This window comes from Neophocaena asiaeorientalis, unplaced genomic scaffold (assembly GCF_003031525.2).
Source record: "Neophocaena asiaeorientalis asiaeorientalis breed wild unplaced genomic scaffold, Neophocaena_asiaeorientalis_V1.1 scaffold9, whole genome shotgun sequence".
In the NCBI taxonomy this organism is placed as follows: Eukaryota; Metazoa; Chordata; class Mammalia; order Artiodactyla; family Phocoenidae; genus Neophocaena; species Neophocaena asiaeorientalis.
Genome location: NW_020171825.1, coordinates 691010 through 710192, shown reverse-complemented (window position 1 = coordinate 710192; position 19183 = coordinate 691010). Strand labels below are relative to the sequence as shown.

The 19183-nt window shown below is 42.1% G+C and overlaps 1 protein-coding gene across 4 annotated transcripts in view; it reads right to left on the bottom strand.

Moving 5' to 3' along the window:
• Nucleotides 1-19183, bottom strand: part of GGACT (gamma-glutamylamine cyclotransferase) — a 52093-nt gene that overhangs the window by 27588 nt on the left and 5322 nt on the right. The window lies entirely within an intron of this gene.

The window sequence follows — 19183 nt, the reverse complement described above, 5'->3', positions numbered from 1 at the left end:
CATCGACAAACATTAAAGGGTAATAAGGGAATACAGTGAACAACTTTATACCAGTAAGTTTAACAACTTAAAGTGGAAAAATTCCTTTAAAGGCACAAACTACCAAACCTCACTAAAGTAACTACAACTTTTCTATAACTTTTACTCAGAGAGGTAGATGACTTCACTGGTGAATTCTACCAAACATTTAAGGAATAAATAATGCCAGTATTAAATAAACTTTTCCAGAGAACAGAAGAGGAAGGAATACTTCACAACTCCTTTTACGAGGTCAATATTACCCTGATAACAAAACCAAATAAAGACATTCATAGAAAAGAAAACTACAGGCCAGATACCTCTTATGAACATAAATGCAAAAAAGTCCTGAACAAATAAATATTAGCAAATCAAATCTAGTAATATATAAAAAGGATGATACATCAGTACCAAGGACTGTTTCATCCGAGGAATGTAAGTTTAATATTTCAAAACTAATCAATGAATCACCATATTAACAGATTCAAACAGAAAGACCTTATAATGATCTCAATAGATGCAGGACAAGTTATTTGACAAAATTCAACAATTCATGATAAAAATTACCAGCAAACTAGGAATAGAACTTCCTCAATCTGATAAACAGCATCTATGAAAACCCTACAGCTAACACCCTTTTTAATGGTGCATAATCAAACACTTCCCCCTTCAGATTGGAAACAAGGCAGTGATTCCACTCTCCCTACTTCTATTCAACATGGGATACTGCAGCCTAACCAGGGTAATAAAGAAGAAAAGAATAAAAGGCACACACTTGAGGAAGAAATAAAACTATCTTTGTTTGCAATTGAAATGATTGTATAGAAAATCCTAAAAAACTGACAAAAAAGCTACTTGAACTAATAAGTGAATTTAGCAGAGTCTTAGGCTACAAGATCCATATGTGAAAATCAACTGTATTTCTGTATACTACCAGAGAACTAGTATATTTTAAAATATAAAATATATTAAAAAGTGGGAACTTGAAATTTAAAAATCCAGTATCATTTGCAATAGCACCAAAAAATCTGAAATACTTATGGACATTAACAAAATATGTGCATGCCCTGTAGCTAAAAATTTAAAACACTGTTGAGAGAAATTAAATATATAACAAGTGGAGAGAGATACCATGTTTTCATGGATCAGAACTCAATACTGTAAAAATGATAATTCTCCCCAAATTGAATTATAGATTCAACATAATCTTAATGAAAGTCACAATAGGTTCTGGGGTTTTTGTTGAGTTTTTTTTGGTAGAAATTGATGAGCTGATTCTAAAATGTATATAAAAGCTCAAAGTAGCAAACAGAATAGCGAAAACAATATTGAAAAAGCTGAACAAGGCTTGTATTTCAATATTTACTATAGAGCTGTACATAGAAGACTGTGGAATTAGAGAAATTATAGACGTCAAGATCAACATTGTACTGAGTCACATGACGTCCCTCGATTTCCGCCCCCCCCCCCAGCCAACAACAAAAATTAGCAAACAAAAGCACCTCTGTGGGAGCTGTGGGATCCAGCACCATTCGCCAAGGGACTCAGGTGGAGTCTTGCCCACCTGCACATCAGGTAACAGGGGCTGTGGAACCATCAGGAACCTGTGAGTGGCTCCAGCCTCTCTCAGCCGCCATCTCAGAGCACCTGGAGAACACTGACCTGGGCAGTCACCCACGGATGAGAGAGCCCTGGTGTAATACTGGTTTCCAGAGGAGAGGGCCCAGCATTCCACCAGAGCAGAAAAAAATGTGTTTGGACACACTGGTCAGGTAAGAGGAACAGCTTGACTATGCCAGCATCACCTCTTCCCCAAGGTGGAACACTTATGGCTAAACAAGACCTTCTCGGCCCATGATTTCTCCCCTGGGAAAAAGGGAGAGGATGAGTGAGCACCCAGCTTCCCCAGCTGTAGGGACACTGCCAAAGAGGCTCATTTCTCTCTCACAGAATCCAGAGTATTAAATCAGGGGCTCCATGACTGGAGGCAGGGAGCAGATGGGAAGAAGAGCCAATTAGATTTTTGGAGGTCATTAATTGCTGTGTACATCATGGACTCCATCAGGAAGCCTGTCCACAAGCCCTGGGGAAGCCTCACTCAAGGATCCTCCCAACTGGCCTGCGGGCACCCCCAGCACCCCACGTGCCTCACCCACACCTCCTCCCACTCTCAGGCTAGCTCCCTTTGCATGCTTCTGAGAGCGAGATGTGGTAGAAGGCTAGGGAGAAAACACAAACTTGAGCTGCAGCACCTATTTTGTGAAAACGAGAGGCTATCAACAGCCAGCCTAGTGTGTTGTAAGATCAGGAGAAGACACACAAGCCTAAGAATTCTGCCATAAAGGAAAGCGGGAGGTGTGGAGCAGGTGTACTCATACAAGGTGTAAGGAAGCTTCAGAATCTCTCCTAAAGGCAGTTAGGAAAGACTGGAGGAGGTGACTGCTACCCCAAATATGAAAACAGGGACACAAACTCTAAGGAGCATGAAAAATCAAGGAAATGTGACATCACCAAAGGATCACAATAATTTCCCAGTAACCGAATCCAAATACATGGAGATCTACAATTTACTCAATAAAGAATGAAAAATAAATGTTCTGAGGAAACGTGAGCTACAAGAAAACCCAGAAAGGCAATTCAAAAAACTGAAATCAGAAAAACAATATGTAAACAAGATGAGAAAATTGACAGACAGAAATTATAAAAAAGAACCAAAGAGAAATTCTGGAGCTGAAGAACTCGAAGAAAGAAGTGAAAACTGCAACAGAGAGTACCAACAGCAGAATAGACCACACAGAAGAAAGAATCTGTGAGTTAGATAGGAACTTTGAAATAACCCAGTGAGAGGAGAATAAAGAGGAAAGAATGAAAAACAGAGAAGAGAGCCTAGGTGAATCATGAGACACCATCAAAAGAACTGATACATGAATTACTGGAGTTCCAGAAAGAGAAGAGAGGGAGAAGGGGGTAGAAAACTTATTTAAAGAAATAATGGCTGAGAACTTCCTAAACCTGGGGGAAAAATCTGGACATCCACATTCATAAAGATATAGATCACCCCATTATTTCAATCCAAAATGATCTTCTCTAAGACACACTATATGAAACTGTCAAAAATCAAAGACAAAGTGAAACTCCTAAAAGCAGCAAGAGAAAAGGAGATTGTAATCTATAAAGGAATACCCAATTAAGCTATCATGTATTTCTCATTAGAAACCTTACAAGCCAGGAGAGCGTGGAATAATATATTCAAAGTGCTGAAAGGAAAAAAAAAAAACCTGCCAATGAAGAATACCCTATCTGGCAAAGTTATCCTTCAGAATTGAAGAGAGGACTTCCCTGGTGGCGCAGTGGTTAAGAATCTGCCTGCCAATGCAGGGGACACGGGTTTGAGCCCTCGTCCAGGAAGATCCCACATGCCACAGAGCAGCTAAGCTTGTGTGCCACAACTACTGAGTCTGTGCTCTAGAGCCCGCAAGCCACAACTACTGAGCCCGTGTACCACAACTACTGAAGCCTGCGTGCCTAGAGCCCGTGCTCCACAACAAGAGAAGCCACCACAATGAGAAGCACGCGCACCGCAACGAAGAGTAGCCCTCTCTCACTGCAACTAGAGAAAGCCCGCACGCAGCAGCAAAGACCCAACGTAGCCTAAAATAAATAAATAAATAAATGCTTAAAAAAAAAAAAAAAAAAAAAGAAGGGAAAATAAGGAATTATCCTAACAGCCAAAAGCTGAGAGAATTCATCACTAGACCTGCCGTATTAGAAATGCTTTAGTTCTTCAAGCTGAAACGAACAGACTCTAATCAGTAGCGTGAAAACACATGAAAATATACAATACACTAGTAAAAGTAAATACATAGCCCAATTTAGAACACTCTAATACTGTAATATGGTGTGTTAACCACTTAACTGTGGTACAAAGGTTAAATGGCAGAGTACTAGTAGACTGTTACATCTATAAGATGTTTTATGTGAGTCCCATGGTAACCACAAGCAAAAATCTACAGTAAATTCACAAAATATAAAGAGAAAGGAATTGGAGCATACCACCATAGAAAGGGAGCAAGAAAGGAAGAAAGAAACAAGGGAACTATAAAACAGCCAGAAAACAATAAGATGGCATTAGTTAGTGCTTACCTACCAACAATTACCTAAAATGTAGATTGCATTTTCCAATCAAAAGACATGAAGTGCCTGGATGGGATTAAAAAAAACAAGACCCAGACTTCCCTGGTGGCGCAGTGGTTAAGAATCGGCCTACCAATGCAGGGGACACGGGTTCGAGCCCTGGTCTGGGAAGATCCCACATGCCGCGGAGCAACTAAAACCGTGCTCCACAACTACTGAAGCCTGTGCACCTAGGGCCCGTGCTCCACAACAAGAGAAGCCACCTCAATGAGAAGTCCGCCCACAACGAAGAGTAGCCCCTGCTCGCCTCAACTAGAGAAAGCCTGCGCGCAGCAACAAAGACCCAACGCAGCCAAAAATAAATAAATAAATTTATTAAAAACAAAACAAAACAAAAAAAACGAGACCCAACTATATGCCACCTACAAGAGATTCACTTCAGCTTTAAGGACACACATAAGCTCAAAGTGAAGGGATGGAAAAAGATATTATGCACCCAACATGGGAGCACTTAAATATGTTAAGCAAATAGGAACAGATCTGAATGGTGAAACAGACAAAACCACAATAATAGTAGGTGACTTCAATACCTCACTTTCATCAATGGATAGATCATGCAGACAGAAAATCAACAAGGAAGCATTGGACTTGAACCACAGATTCGACCAAATGGACCTAACAAACATATACAGAACATCCCATCCAACAGTGGCAGAATATACGATCTTCTCAAGCACACATGGAACTTTCTTTAGGATAGATTATATGTTAGGTCACAAAACAAGTCTTAGCAAATTTAAGAAGACTGAAATCATAGCAAGTATCTTTTCTGACCACAGTGGTATGAAACTAGAAAGCAACAACAAGAGGAAACCTGGAAAAATTTATAAATATGTGGAAATTAAGTAATACACTCTTGAACAACCAGTTAGTCAAAGAAGAAATCAAAAGAAAAAAATTTTAAATCTTCAAGCAAATAAATGAAAATGGAAACACAATATACCAAAATCTATGGGATACTGCAAAAGCAGTTTTAAGTTTACAGTAATAAATGCCTATAGTAAGAAAAAAGAAAGATCTCAAACAACTAACTCTACACCTCAAGGAATGAGGAAAAGAAAAACAAATTAAACCCAAAGTTGGAAGAAAAAAGGAATAACAAAGATCAGAGCAAAACTAAATAAAATAGAGACCAGAAAAATAATAGAACAACAAAAGTTAAAACCTGTTTTTCTAAAAGATAAAATTGACAAACCTTTAGCTGGACTAAGAAAAAAAGAAGACTCTAGTAAATAAAATGAAAGACATTATAACTGATTCCACAGAAATACACAGGATCACAAGAGTCCACTGTTTCCAAAGCTATGTGTAGATTCAATGGAATCCCTATCAAAATCCCAATGGCATTTTTCACAGAAATAGAAAAAAAAATCCTAAAACCTGTATGGAACCACAAAAGACCCCACCTAGTCAAAGCAGTCCTGGGAAAGAAGAACAAAACTGGAGGCATCATACTGCCTGATTTCAAACTATACTACAAAGCTACAGTAATTAAAACAGTATGGTAGTGGCATAAAAATAAGCACAAAGACGAATGGAACACAGTTGAGAGCCCAGAAATAAATCCCAGCATATATGGTCAAGTAATATTGACAGGGAGCCAAGAATACACAACTGGGAAAGGACAGTCTCTTCAATAAATGGTGTTAGGAAAACTGGATAATCACAAGCAGAAAAATAATATTGGACCCTTATCTTACACTACTCACAAAAAGCAACTTGAAGTGGATTAAAGACTTAAACGTTAGACCTAAAACTGTAAAACTCCTACAAGAAAACACAGGGAAAAAACTCCTTGATGCTGGTCTTGGAAACAATTTTTTAGATATGACACCAAAAGCACAAGCAACAAAAGCAAAAATCAGTTAAGTGAAACTACATCAAACTAAAAAGCTTCTGTACAGCAAAAGAAACAGTCAACAGAATGAAAAGGCAACCTACAGAAGGGGAGAAAATATTTGCAAACTATATATCTGATAAGGGGTTAATATCCAAAATATATAAAGAATTTATACAACTCAACAACAAAAAAATCCAATTTTTAAATGGGCAGAGGAACTGAACAGACATTTTTCCAAAGGCATACAGATGGCCAACAGGTACATGAAAAGGTGCTCAACATCACTAATCATCAGGGAAATGCAAATCAAAACCATAATGAGATATCACCTCACACCTGTTAGAATGGCTATCATCAAGAAGAGACAACAAGTGAGGATGTGGAGAGAAGGGAACCCTTGTACACTGTTGGTAGGAATGTACATTGGTTCAGCCACTATGGAAAACAATATGGAGCCTCCTCAAAAAGTCAAAAATAGAACTACCGTATGATCCAGTAATTCCACTTCTGGGTAAATATGCAAAGGAAGTGAAGACAGGATAGCGAAGAAATACCTGCATTCCCATGTTCATTGCAGCATTTTTCACAACAGCCAAGATACGGAAACAACCTAAGTGTCTGTCAACAGGTGAACAGATAAAGAAGGTTTTGTGTGTGTGTGTGTGTGTGTGTGTGTGTGTAATATTATTTAGCTATGAGAAAGAAGGAAATCCTGCCATTTGCAACAACATGCATGGACCTTAAGGACCTTATGCTAAGTGAAATAAGTCAGACAGAGAAAAGACAAATACTGTATGATCTCACTTATATGTGGAATTTAAAAAAGCCAACCTTGTAGAAACAGTGAGTAGAATGGTGGTTACCAGGGGCTGGGGGGTTGGGGGAAATGGGGAGATGTTGGTGAAAGGATATAAATATCCAGTTAGAAGACAAATAAGTTCTGGAGATGTAACACACAGCATTGTGAATATAGTTAACAATACTGTATTATATACTTGAAAGTTGTTGAGAGAGTAGATCTTAAATGTTGTCACCACAAAAAAGAAATGTAATTAAGTGACACGATAAACGTGTTAGCTGATACTAAGATGGTAGTCATATTGCAATATATAAGTGTATCAGATCAACACATTATACCTTAAACTTATAAAATGTTATATGTCAGTTATATCTCAACAAAGCTGGAAAAAATCAATGAAATATTCTTTAGGGGGTGATGAAAATGTAAAATTAGACAGTGCTGGTGGTTGCACAAACTTGTGAACATACTAAAAACCAATGAATTGTACACTTTGATATGGTGAATTTTATGGTATGTGATTTATATCTCAATAAAAATAACTGGTAAAAATAAATCAGTGGAACAGAATAGAGTCCAGAGGTAGACCCACACTTGTATGGCCAATTGTTTCTGATAAAAGTGCCAAGGTAATTCAAGGTGAATGGACAGTCTTTGAAACAAATGGTGCTGAAAAATAGGATACCCATATACAAAAAAAAAAAAGAACTACAACTCTTATCTCACACCACATAAATATACTTAAATAAACTCAAAATGTATCCAATTGCAAGAGCTAAAATTCTAGAAGAAAAACCTTTTATTAGGAAACAAAAAGTAAATAAAAAGAAAACATGGATAAGCTGGACTTCATCAAAATCAGAAACGTTTGCTCTCTAAAGGTACCCATGATTACATGAAAAGGCAAACACAGAATGGGAGAAACTATCTGCAAAACAAATACTATATATCTGATAAATGACTTGTATCCAGAATATACAAAGAACTCCTAAAACTCAGGAAGAAGCAAAATAACCCAATTAAAAATGGGCAAAAGATTTAAACAGACACGTTACCAACGATACATGAATCTCAAGTAAGCACCCGAAAAGATGCTCAACATCATCATTAGGGAAATGAAAATAAAAACCACAAAGTATACCATCATGCACCTACTAGAATGGGCAAAATTGAAAATACTGCTAATATCAAGTATTGGTGGCAAGGATGTAGGGTAACTGAAACTCTTATAACATGGCTTCTGGGAATGCAAAATGGTGCAGCCACTTTAGAAAACGATCTTAAAAGTTTGGGCTTCCCTGGTGGCGCAGTGGTTGAAAGTCCGCCTGCCGATGCAGGGGACACAGGTTCGTGCCCCGGTCCGGGAGGATCCCACATGCTGCGGAGCAGCTGGGCCCATGAGCCATGGCCACTGAGCCTGCGCGTCCGGAGCCTGTGCTCCGCAACGGGAGAGGCCACAACAGTGAGAGGCCCAAGTACCGCAAAAAAAAAAAAGTTAAACATATATTTACCATATAACCTAGCAATCTCACTCCTGGGAATACACCTGCCATAAATGATTTCATATATTCACATAAAGACCTATACCTAAATGTTTATAGCAGTTCTATTCATAATAGGCAATAGTTAGAAACAACCCAAATGTCCACAAACAAGAATCCATAGATAAATTGAGGGATGTAGATATAATAATATGCATAAATCTCAAACGCATATGCTGAGTGAAAGAAGCCAGACACATAAGCACATAAGACCACATGCCACATGATTCCAATGACGTTCTGGGAAAAGCAAATCACAGGGACAGAAAACAGAGCTGCGACTGCTGGGGGCTGGGCACAGGGGAGAGAAAACTGATGCCAAGGGGCATGAGGTACTTCCTGGGTGGATGGAAATGTTCCGTATCTGATTATGGTGGTGATTCCATGAGTACATACATTTATAAACATTCATTGAAATTTTTAAAAATTCATTAAACTTGAAATATTAAATGGGTATATTTTATCACATGCAAATCAATAAAGCCTATTTATTCTTTTTAAAGGCCTATCAAACATCAGCATTTGAACAAAGTCCTTTTTATCCACCATGATTTTACTTGCTGCTTGTAAAACGTTCATACTCCATAAACTTAAGGCCTTTTCTTTGCCAAAGTGACCCACCCATTCTTCTCTGCTCCAATTTGAATGAAGATGGCTGAGAAGCCTTTTCTCTTTTAGCTTCCACCCAGGGGAGCTTCACTGAAGTCCATTTCCAGAGACAATGTGAATCACCCTGGAGTCAAGTTCCAGCCTGTGTGGCACTGCACTTCCCGGCTGGGTGAAAACCCCTTCCTCAGCCAGGCCCTCAGGAAGAAAACGTCCCCAGGACATCAAGCAAGAACCTGTGAGGCCTGCTGACCATGCCTGTCTCTACTGTTCTCCCCAAATGACCCTCCCAGTTAAAGACTCACAACCACTTCACCTGCCAGCATCACTTGACCCCATTAGATCCCTTTGGCTTGCCTGCGTTTTTGGTTCTGTTTGTTATAGGCATTTCCATTTCACATAATAGATCTTTGTTTTGCTAGACTCCTGTCCAAGTTTTCTGTTTATGTTTTAGTGTGGTCCTGGGACAGAGTGTCCTGAAGTACAACAAAGTTATTTTCTAAAGAACCAGGAAATGTGATCTAGCAAGACTGATGTGTATGTGGAGAAATCTTTGATATCCAGAATATCTCCACGGCCCAGACTGCACCCCTCCCCCATCTCCTCCAGGGCTCGGCATCGTGGGGGTCATTTCATCCCAAGCACACACCCCCAGACCCCATCAGTCACGCACGGTCTCATCTACCCAGTCCCAAGAAACAGTCCTCTCTTTCCTCCCCGACTTTCGACTCCACACTCATTGGTGAGCCCTTGGCTATACTCACCTATGTCTCATTAAAAGTTAATATTCCTGGGACACTTTTATCTCTCAGTTTCAGTATTTCAAGTTATATTTCTCTTATTAACTCGCCATTGCTTATCTAAACCTCCTTGAACTCACCATTAATTATCTAAACTTCCTTGAGCTCTGTTTTACTGGTTTTCATTTTCTCATACACGCAGAAGTTCCCTATTAGTTACAAACTGCCCCAGTGAGCTGCTTATTCCTGATTGTTATTAAGAGGTAAGACCCACCTCTTGCCTCATTGCTCCCATTTCTGACCCAGTTTGGAGCCTGTCTTGCCACTGAGGGCTCTTCTGAGACACGAGGCCTCTCTTTCCTGGTGATACGAACACCCGAACAATGTGATTTTGAAACGTGCACAGTGCAGGCCAAACATTCTCCACGTGGGCCTCTTTTGCTATTGTCAAAAGAAAAGCAAATCTGTGTGTCAACGTCCCCTTACTTAGAAGAACGCAGCCACGGTGCTGTCCGGGGATGCTCTTCACACCTCCACCTGGGGCCCCAGGTGGCAGAAGTAGTGCCAGCGGGGTCTGGCTTCGGGATCAGACAGGCCTGGGCAGCGACGCTGGCAGATGACAGAACCTCTGGGCCTCTGTCATCTCCTTCTCTGCCCAATCGCTCAGCCGTACTTCACAGAGAAGGGTGGCACCCCGAGACAGCACAGGAAAGCACCCAGCATGGAGCTTTCCACGTGCAGGTACCCAACAAATGGAGTTTGTCTTAGTCTGCTCGGGCTGCTATAACAAAATTACCATGAATGAAATGACTTATAAACCACAAACATTTATTTCTCACAGTTCTGGAGGCTGAGAAGTCTGAGATTAAGGCACCAGCAGATTCATTGTTTAGTGAGGGCCCACCTTCTGGTTCACAGAGGGCATCTTCTCACTGTGTCCTCACCTGGCAGAAGGGGCCAGGGAGCTCTCTGGGGTCCCTTTATAAGGGCACTAATCCCATACATAAGGGCTCCAACCTCATGACACAATCACCTCCCTAAGGCCCAAGATCCAAATAACTATCACACTCACTGGAGGTTAGGATTTCAACATATGAACCTTGGGGGGCCACAAACATTCAGGCCACAGGTAGTAGAGTTATCTTGAATGACATAAACAACAAATAAAAAATTATTAGTTCTGCTCAAAAGATCACCCTCCAGAGCCTCCCCACCCTGAGAAGACAGCGGCAACGGAGCCTTACTGCCTGGGGCGTCTTCCAGGCCGTATGCGGCAGTAGGCTTCAAAGGGACTGGGTCCAGGGAAGCCCCTGGGTGACCTCACTCAGCCTCACTGGGAGCAAACTCCCATCTTGCCTGCCTCACAGGCTCCGCCACAAGGTCAAATTAGCCGAAGTACGCAGAAGCATTGCTACGTGGAGAGGAGCTGAGGTCTCCCAAGACAGACGGAAAGGACCCAAGCCCTGCTGGCTGTCACGTGAGCGAGCTCAGATGCCCCCAAGTCAGCCCCCAGAGACCCCAACCCACCAGCAGGGCCAGAGCCGCCCAGTGAGGCAGCTCTCAGAGTCTCAGCCCCCAACCATGGAAGGGTGTCTGTTGTTTGCAGCCACTGATGCTGGGGTAATTTGTTCCACAGCTAGAGGGAACACATCCAAAGGGTCAAGGCCAAGGCTCTTCGTGCTGGCTCACCGTCCAGACCCGTCTCTCCCCGCCTCATCCAGACCAGGCCTCACACTGCCCTGGGGGTGCGACCTGTGTCGCCCTATGCTCGTGAGGCTGCCACTGCCTCAGGCCACTCCTCAGGCCTCAATGTGCAAAATCCCACTCAGCCTGCAAGGTTGCCAGGTCACCTCAAACACCCTCCCTTGGGGGCAGAACTGACCCCAGAACAGGCAGCTTCATCGCAGGTCCACCCAGGTCTGTCTCCCCATCTGCTAGGAGGCCCAGACACTCAGCGTTCAGCCCTTGGACAAGGGATGGGGCGGGTGTCCAGGAGACGTTTGCTCAGAGAGCTGCCAACCTGACGCCCCTCCCGCCACGTGTTCATGTCCGTTTCCCACCAGGACCCCCTCATACAACCACGCCACAGCCCTCAACAGCAGGACATCAGCACAGGCACTTGACCACCTTCTCTCAGACCCCTTTCAAGTTCTGTCACTTGTCCAATGATGTTCTTTATAGTGAAGGATCCCGTGCAGAATCCCAAGTGCATTCCTCATCTTGTCCTTCAGTCTCCTCCAACCTGAAACAATCCCTCAGTCTTTCTTTGACTTTGATTTTCATGCTCTTTCAATGATTTCAGGCCATCTGTTTCTGTTCCTCAACTTGTTTTTTTCCAGCTTTGCCTGATGGTTAGATTCAGGTCACCCATCTTCAGCAGGAATCTTCTGGAAATGATGCTGTGTTCTCACTGCCTATTGGATGGCACATGACTCCAATCTGTCCCATCATTGATGACGTTCACTCCGGTCACCCAGTGAAAGTGGTGACTGCCAGGCTGCTCCCAGCTTCACGGTGAAGTTATTCTCCCCCAAGCCCCGCCTGACACAAGTTGATGAAAATTTCATAAGGAGATACTTTGAAACTATGTAAAAATCTCATTTACCATCAAACTTGCCAGTTGTTCACTTATCCATCTGTATCTGTATTCCCCTAGGTGAGGAAATGTTGCACTGGGCCTCTCCAAGAGCTTGCTGAGTCCCCAAGAAAACCACCATCTACAAGGACAGTCGAGGACCCCCTCCCTGTGTGAAAACACTATGCAGGGAGCAGATCAAAGCTCCGGCCCCAAACACCACGGCATTCAAGAGAGGTGGCAACTCACAGCAGCAAAAACGGTCCCGGCTCGCCACCAATCCAAAGGGAGAAAGCAAAAAATAACCTCAGGAATGGGGGAACCGGACATGAGAACCACTCTTTTGGAAGTCCTAGGCAGACTGCAAAATCAGCCAGGAGGCCAGGCTTGTGTTTCAGATTCAGATTCATCTGAATCTCTGCAAGGAAAACCCAAAGGGCTGTTTATTTAATGGGAAGACACTACAGAAGTTTCTCTACTTATAAATTAGGACAGCAGTGTAATTCCTCGATACTGTTCCCACATCCTTCGGATCACAGGTGTAGGTGTTACTCCGGGCAGCGGGGGGAGTAGGGTGTAGGCTGAAGGACACACGCTTTTGAACTGGACGTGTTTCATTTCCAAGTCAGATGAAACCCTGCTGCCTTTAGTGGTGTAACCTCGTTCAAGATGTTTCATCCCTCTGAACCTCAGTTAACGTCACCTAAAAAATGGGGATAGGGCTTCCCTGGTGGTGCAGTGGGTAAGACTCTGTGCTCCCAATGCAGGGGGCCCGTGTTCAATCCCTGGTCAGGGAACTAGATCCCACATGCATGCTGCAACTAAGAGCTTGCATGCCGCAATTAAGGAGCCCACAAGCCGCAACTAAGGAGCTGGCCTGCTGCAACTAAGGAGCCCTGGAGTCACAACTAAGGAGCCCACCTGCTGGAACTAAGACCCGGTGCAACCAAATAAATAAATAAATATTTTTTTAAAAAGGGGATGATAATGCCCACCTCAAGGACTGATGTATGAGGATTATATGAGGTAATGTATATCAAAACTCTGGCATGTGGTGATTTTAATAAGTATTGGTTCCCTTCTGAGAGAGGGTAAATTACAGAATTATTATAAGGACTAAACAACAGAATGTATCACAGATATATAAGTGCCTGGCACAGAGCTTGTGTCCAACAGACGTTAGTTCCTTTTTAACTTATCCATACAAAAAGCCATATCCTAGTTATCTAGCACGGTTGAATGGTGTTCTTTATAATGAAGTTTGACCTGTTACACGCAGAAAAGAAATTGTATAAAACCCTCTCTGCATTAGTAATATAATATATAATTATAAAAATAATTATAATAATATTATAATAGCTAAGAGGTGGAAGCCACCCAAGTGTCCATCAACAGATGAACAAATAAACAAAATGTGGTCTCTACGTATGATATTCAACCCTAAAAAGGAAAGGACTGGGCTTCCCTGGTGGCGCAGTGGTTGAGAGTCCACCTGCCGATGCAGGGGACACGGGTTTGTGCCCCGGTCCGGGAAGATCCCACACGCCACAGAGCGGCTGAGCCCGTGAGCCATGGCCGCTGAGCCTGTGCATCTACAGCCTGTGCTCCGCAACGGGAGAGGCCACAACAGTGAGAGGCCTGTGTACCACAAAAAAAAAAAAAAAAAAAAAATAAAAAAAAAAAAAAAAAAAAAAAAAAGGAAAGGACTCCTGGCACATGCTATAACATGGATGAACCTTGAGAACATTATACTAAGTGAAATAAGTGAGTCACAAAAAAACAAATACTGTGTGATTCCACTTTATACCAGGTACCCAGAGTCATCAAATACATAGAGACAAAGAAGAATGATGGTTGCTGAGGGCTGCAGAAAGAAAGGAGTGGGGAGTTGTCATTTAGTGGGTACAGAGTTGCAGTTTTGCAGGATGAAATAGTTCTGGAGATCTGCTGTACAACAATGTGACTATACTTAACACTACTGAACTGTACACTAAAAATGATGGTAAATTTTATGTTTTTTCCAACCACTATTAAATATAAGAAAATTAATTTTTAAATGATGCACCTTGTAGGCGCTCATAATAACACAGGGTCATCATGCTGATTCATTATGGACTGTGCTGCAGATAGATCTATGCAGCCTGCAGTCCAGAGCCAAACCCGTATTCAGGAGTTGCTCTGGAGTCCTCTTTCTTGAAGAAATATCTCCGATTTTTAAAAATTCATCTGGTAAAGCAAAAAGTGGAACTTGATATCTTTCACTAAATATTATTTGCCATTACCATTGGAGAATTTTAAGATGTTAAAATAGGGAGAAATTTTAGAAATTACTTTTTAAAGTAGAATAAAGTGAAATCTAGACTTAACCGAACTAAATTATTTGCCTAAGATCATAACTACAGATAGAAATTATAAAAGCTGGAAAGAGAAACCATCTCCTGGCTCACTCTACCATCCACTTCTATCAATACAGTGGACTTTAGCTCTCCAGAATTCCTCACCTCTGAACTGCACTATTTAATACGCTGCCACCAGGGGGCAGCAGGTGTATTAGCCTGGTGTTACAAACCCAGGACTTAAAACCCCAATACATTTCCATTATGCCTTCCTCCAACCCTCCTCCAAGAAAAATATACCTGACTTAATGTCAACAAGCATCAAATTTAAAGAACAGCCATAACAACTCTTAAAACAAAGACTTGGGGGGCTTCCCTGGTGGCGCAGTGGTTAAGAATCTGCCTGCCAATGCAGGGGACACGGGTTCGAGCCCTGGTCCGGGAAGATCCCACATGCCGCGGAGCAACTAAGCCCGTGTGCCACAACTACTGAAGCCCATGCACCTAGAGCCTGTGCTCCGCAACAAGAGAAGCCACCGCACGGCAACGAAGAGTAGCCGCAACTAGAGAAACCCTGCACATGGCAACGAAGACCCAATGAAGCCAAAAATAAATAAATTAAATTAATTAATTAAAAACAAAAACAAAGACTTGGGTCCAATGGAGGCAACATCCTTACTAATCCTTCAGTATGTTTGACTTACTCCAATCCTAATTGATGTAAGGGTCAATTCACATTAGGTTTTTTTTTTTCTTTTTTTGGGCTACGTTGGGTCTTTGTTGCTGCGTGTGGGCTTTCTCTAGTTGTGGTGAGAGGGGGCTACTCTTTGTCGTGGTGCGCGGGCTTCTCACTGCGGCGGCTTCTCTTGTTTCAGAGCACGGGCTCTAGGCGCACGGGCTTCAGTAGTTGCAGTGCGCAGGGGTCCGTAGTTGTGGCGCACAGGCTTAGCTGCTCCGTGACATGTGGGATCTTCCCGGACTAGGGATCAAACTCGCGTCCCCTGAATTGGCAGGCGGATTCTTAACCACTGTGCCACCAGGGAAGTCCCCATATGTTAGTTTTAAACCAAAAATGACTTAACAACAGAAACCCATGCCTTTTGTTTACATTTTGAACCTAATTTTCCTAGTATTTGGCCTCCAAGGCTTTAGACCACAGCAACCTCAAGCCCATCTGGCCACCTGTCCTCAATCTCCCTTCCTCTGTCAGGCTCGGCTTTTCTTTCTGATGCCCTATGTCACAAGGGAAGGTCTGTCAATAGGTCTAACTCTCCAGCAACTTTTCAGAAGCAAAAGCAGAGAGGTTCTAGTCACAAAACAAAACCTATATGGATACCATTCTTCCAATTAGATGACAGTAATGTCCACTCTTTTTAAACGATAATACTACCCACTGGAAGCTCAAACCACAGCAGCTAATGGGCGAGACCTGAATTTAAAAGACAGGCCCTCCCTCAGCAATGGCCTTGTCCACGCTGAGACTTCACAGTTTCACCTAATGCTAGCGGTGAGGTGACGACAACAGCAGGAACATACTGGAAATTAGTCCAGGAGTCAACTCCACACTTTCAAGCAACAGTGACCAGTGACCATGGCCCCTAAATCATCCAAAGGGAGATGTATGAGCTTTATTTCACAAATTTCAAATGGTTTTCTTCCTCGAGCTCAACATACTTTAATAAGGAAAAAGGGATTGAAACGCAAGCTTTTTCTACTGCCTCAGACACATGGAAGCAGTCCATTTTTAAACTACAACAGTGTTCACCACAGCTAAAAGGCATTCAAAGAAATTACTCTCTGCTTATGTCCATTTACTCTCGTGTCATTAACTATTCACCCATCAATGTAATCCAGCATAAAACTGACGGGAAGAGCAATCACGGCACTAACGGTAAAACAGGAAGGAGACACGCACAAGATACATATGTACGCGGTGATACAATGGATCACTGCAAAATGGATCATGTACCCAGACACTATTCTGTAATCCTCTGCCAACTATGATGTGTCAGCTGGTGAGATTCAAGAAAGACCTTATCTATATAAAATAATCTGATTTTAATTTACTTATTTTCCAATATAGAATATTTAACATATTTAAATGTAGAACATCACCAGAAAACCAAAAATATTTATAAGATAAATTTAATTCAGTAACATTCAACTTATTTAAAATATTTGAGCATTAATTACCCCTTCCTGCCATTGTCATCTGCACTTAGGAGGATACAGCAGATAAATTAATGAAAATTATTAATATTTCTACATCTCATGATGGTCTTAATAATTTATGAGCATTAAATGAGTTTTGAAAAGCATTCTTTAAGCCCTTATTTTTGAGAAGAATCACAATTGCTTTGAATTACTCTTTCTCCCTTGATTTGGTTTTCTGCAAAGTTAGATGCAGATTATAAAAGCCTAATAAAAGCTGTGAGGGGAAATTAGTACATCTTCGAAATGAATAAAGAACAGTTAGATGGCATTCTTCAGAGCATTTATGAAGAATAAGTCACTGTTTTTTTTTTTTTTTTTCTTGTCATTATAAACATTTCCAGCTCTTTTCAAACGCAGAGCACAGTAAGCCCTCGTGTACTCACACAGCATCAGGATCCATGCACCATCCTGGGTTTGCCGTACCTGTTCCATTTGCCCTCCTTTCTTTTTTTTTTGAGTTTTTGTTCGTTTGCTTGCTTCTGGAGAATTCTGAAGCAAATACCTGAAACCATGTCATTTCACCCCTAAATATTTTGGTACTGAATTTTACTTAAAAGTTTAGTTTTTATTTTTTTAAATAAATTTATTTATTTATTTATTTTTGGCTGAGTTGGGTCTTCGTTGCTGCGCGTGGGCTTTCTCTAGTTGCGGCGAGCGGGGGCTACTCTTCGTTGTGGTGTGCAGGCTTCTCATTGCGGTGGCTTCTCTTGTTGCGGAGCACGGGCTCTAGGTGCGTGGGCTTCAGTAGTTGTGGCTCGCGGGCTCTGTGCAGGCTCTGTAGTTGTGGCGCATGGGCTTAGTTGCTCTGTGGCATGTGGGATCTTCCCGGACCAGGGCTTGAACCTGTGTCCCCTGCATTGGCAGGTGGATCCTTAACCACTGAGCACCAGGGAAGCCCCAAAGTTTAGGTTTTTAAATAACTACAATCCTACCTAACAACGAACAAAAAATCGTTAATATGCTATATTCATATTTCCCCAGTTGTCTAAAATAGCCTGTGCGGCTGATTTTTTCAAAGCAAGATCAAAACAAAGCTCTTTCATTGTCTTTGCTTTGTATCTTGCTGAAGTCTCTTTTAATAATGATAGTGGATGTGTGCCATCTTAGCTTAATTCAGAATGCTCTTATTCTTATGTCTACCTTCTATTTTTAACTCAGTGTTTTACAATAGTTGCATGCTCTCATGCTTTCATTAGAATTTATATAAAGTAAAATGACCTTTTTTGTTGTATAGTTCTATGAGTTTTAAAGTTGATTGATTCCTGTAACCATATACAGCAGTTCCATCACCAGAACTACCCAGCCGCTTTCCTGCCTGGGTGCAGGGAACCGTGAGCGGGCGGGGGGGTGGGGTGGGGGTGTCCGAGGGACGCAGCACTGCTCCCTCTCAAGTGGGAGATGCAGAGTCGAGAAAACACATTCTCCTCTAGAGCCTCCAGGAGGGGACACAGCCCCTGATTTCAGCCCAGTGACACCCAGCTGGACTCCTGGCCTGAAGAACAGGACAGTCAGTCGGGGTGGTTTCAGGCCATGGAGTTGGCGGCACTTGCTCTGGCAGCACCAGGAAACTAAGACAAAGTCAAACCTGCTTCCTCCAGTCGCCCAGCCCTCGCCTGGGCCCTTTCTCTGCCGTCACCTTGCCCTCCTCATTTCGCCACAAAGGAGGGCACTTTTGATTAAAAGATGTGTTTTCCATGTCTCACATCTCCACTCAAAAGTCTGCTCCTCTGAAAAGTTCTCCCAACCCTACTCAAGCAGCCCAGGCGAGGTCATGACCCCGCTCCATACCTCTCTCAGCACCTGCTCCTCTCCCGTGGTCCTGGCTTGACTGAAGTTACTGTATTCTCTTCCTCAGAGTCTACGCTTGAGCATTTATGAAATGCTAAGTACCACGCAAAGGAATTTTCGTGCGTTTTCCCATTCAAGCCGCCCCAAAACCCTATCAGGTAGACACGATTATTATCCCGCATGTTTTAAATTAAAAAGTTCAAAAGCACCCAGCCAGTATGTGGCAGAGCCAGGTTTTGAAGCCAGGCAGTCTAACACAGGAGTTGGTGTCCTCAACCATGACATGAACATCTGCCTCTTATGTGAGAAATATACGTTCCGAGATCTTGTGCCTTTATTGACAAAATACTCCCAGTATTCAGCACACAGTAGATAATAGTTGCTGAATACGAATGGGACAAAATGGCTTTTCCGCCTACTGTTCTTTTTTTTCAGAAAACTTTTTTATCTTGGGAAGTCAAATATATACAGAAATAATGATATAATGATTCCCCCAAATACCCATCTCCCAACTTCAAGACTTATCAATGTA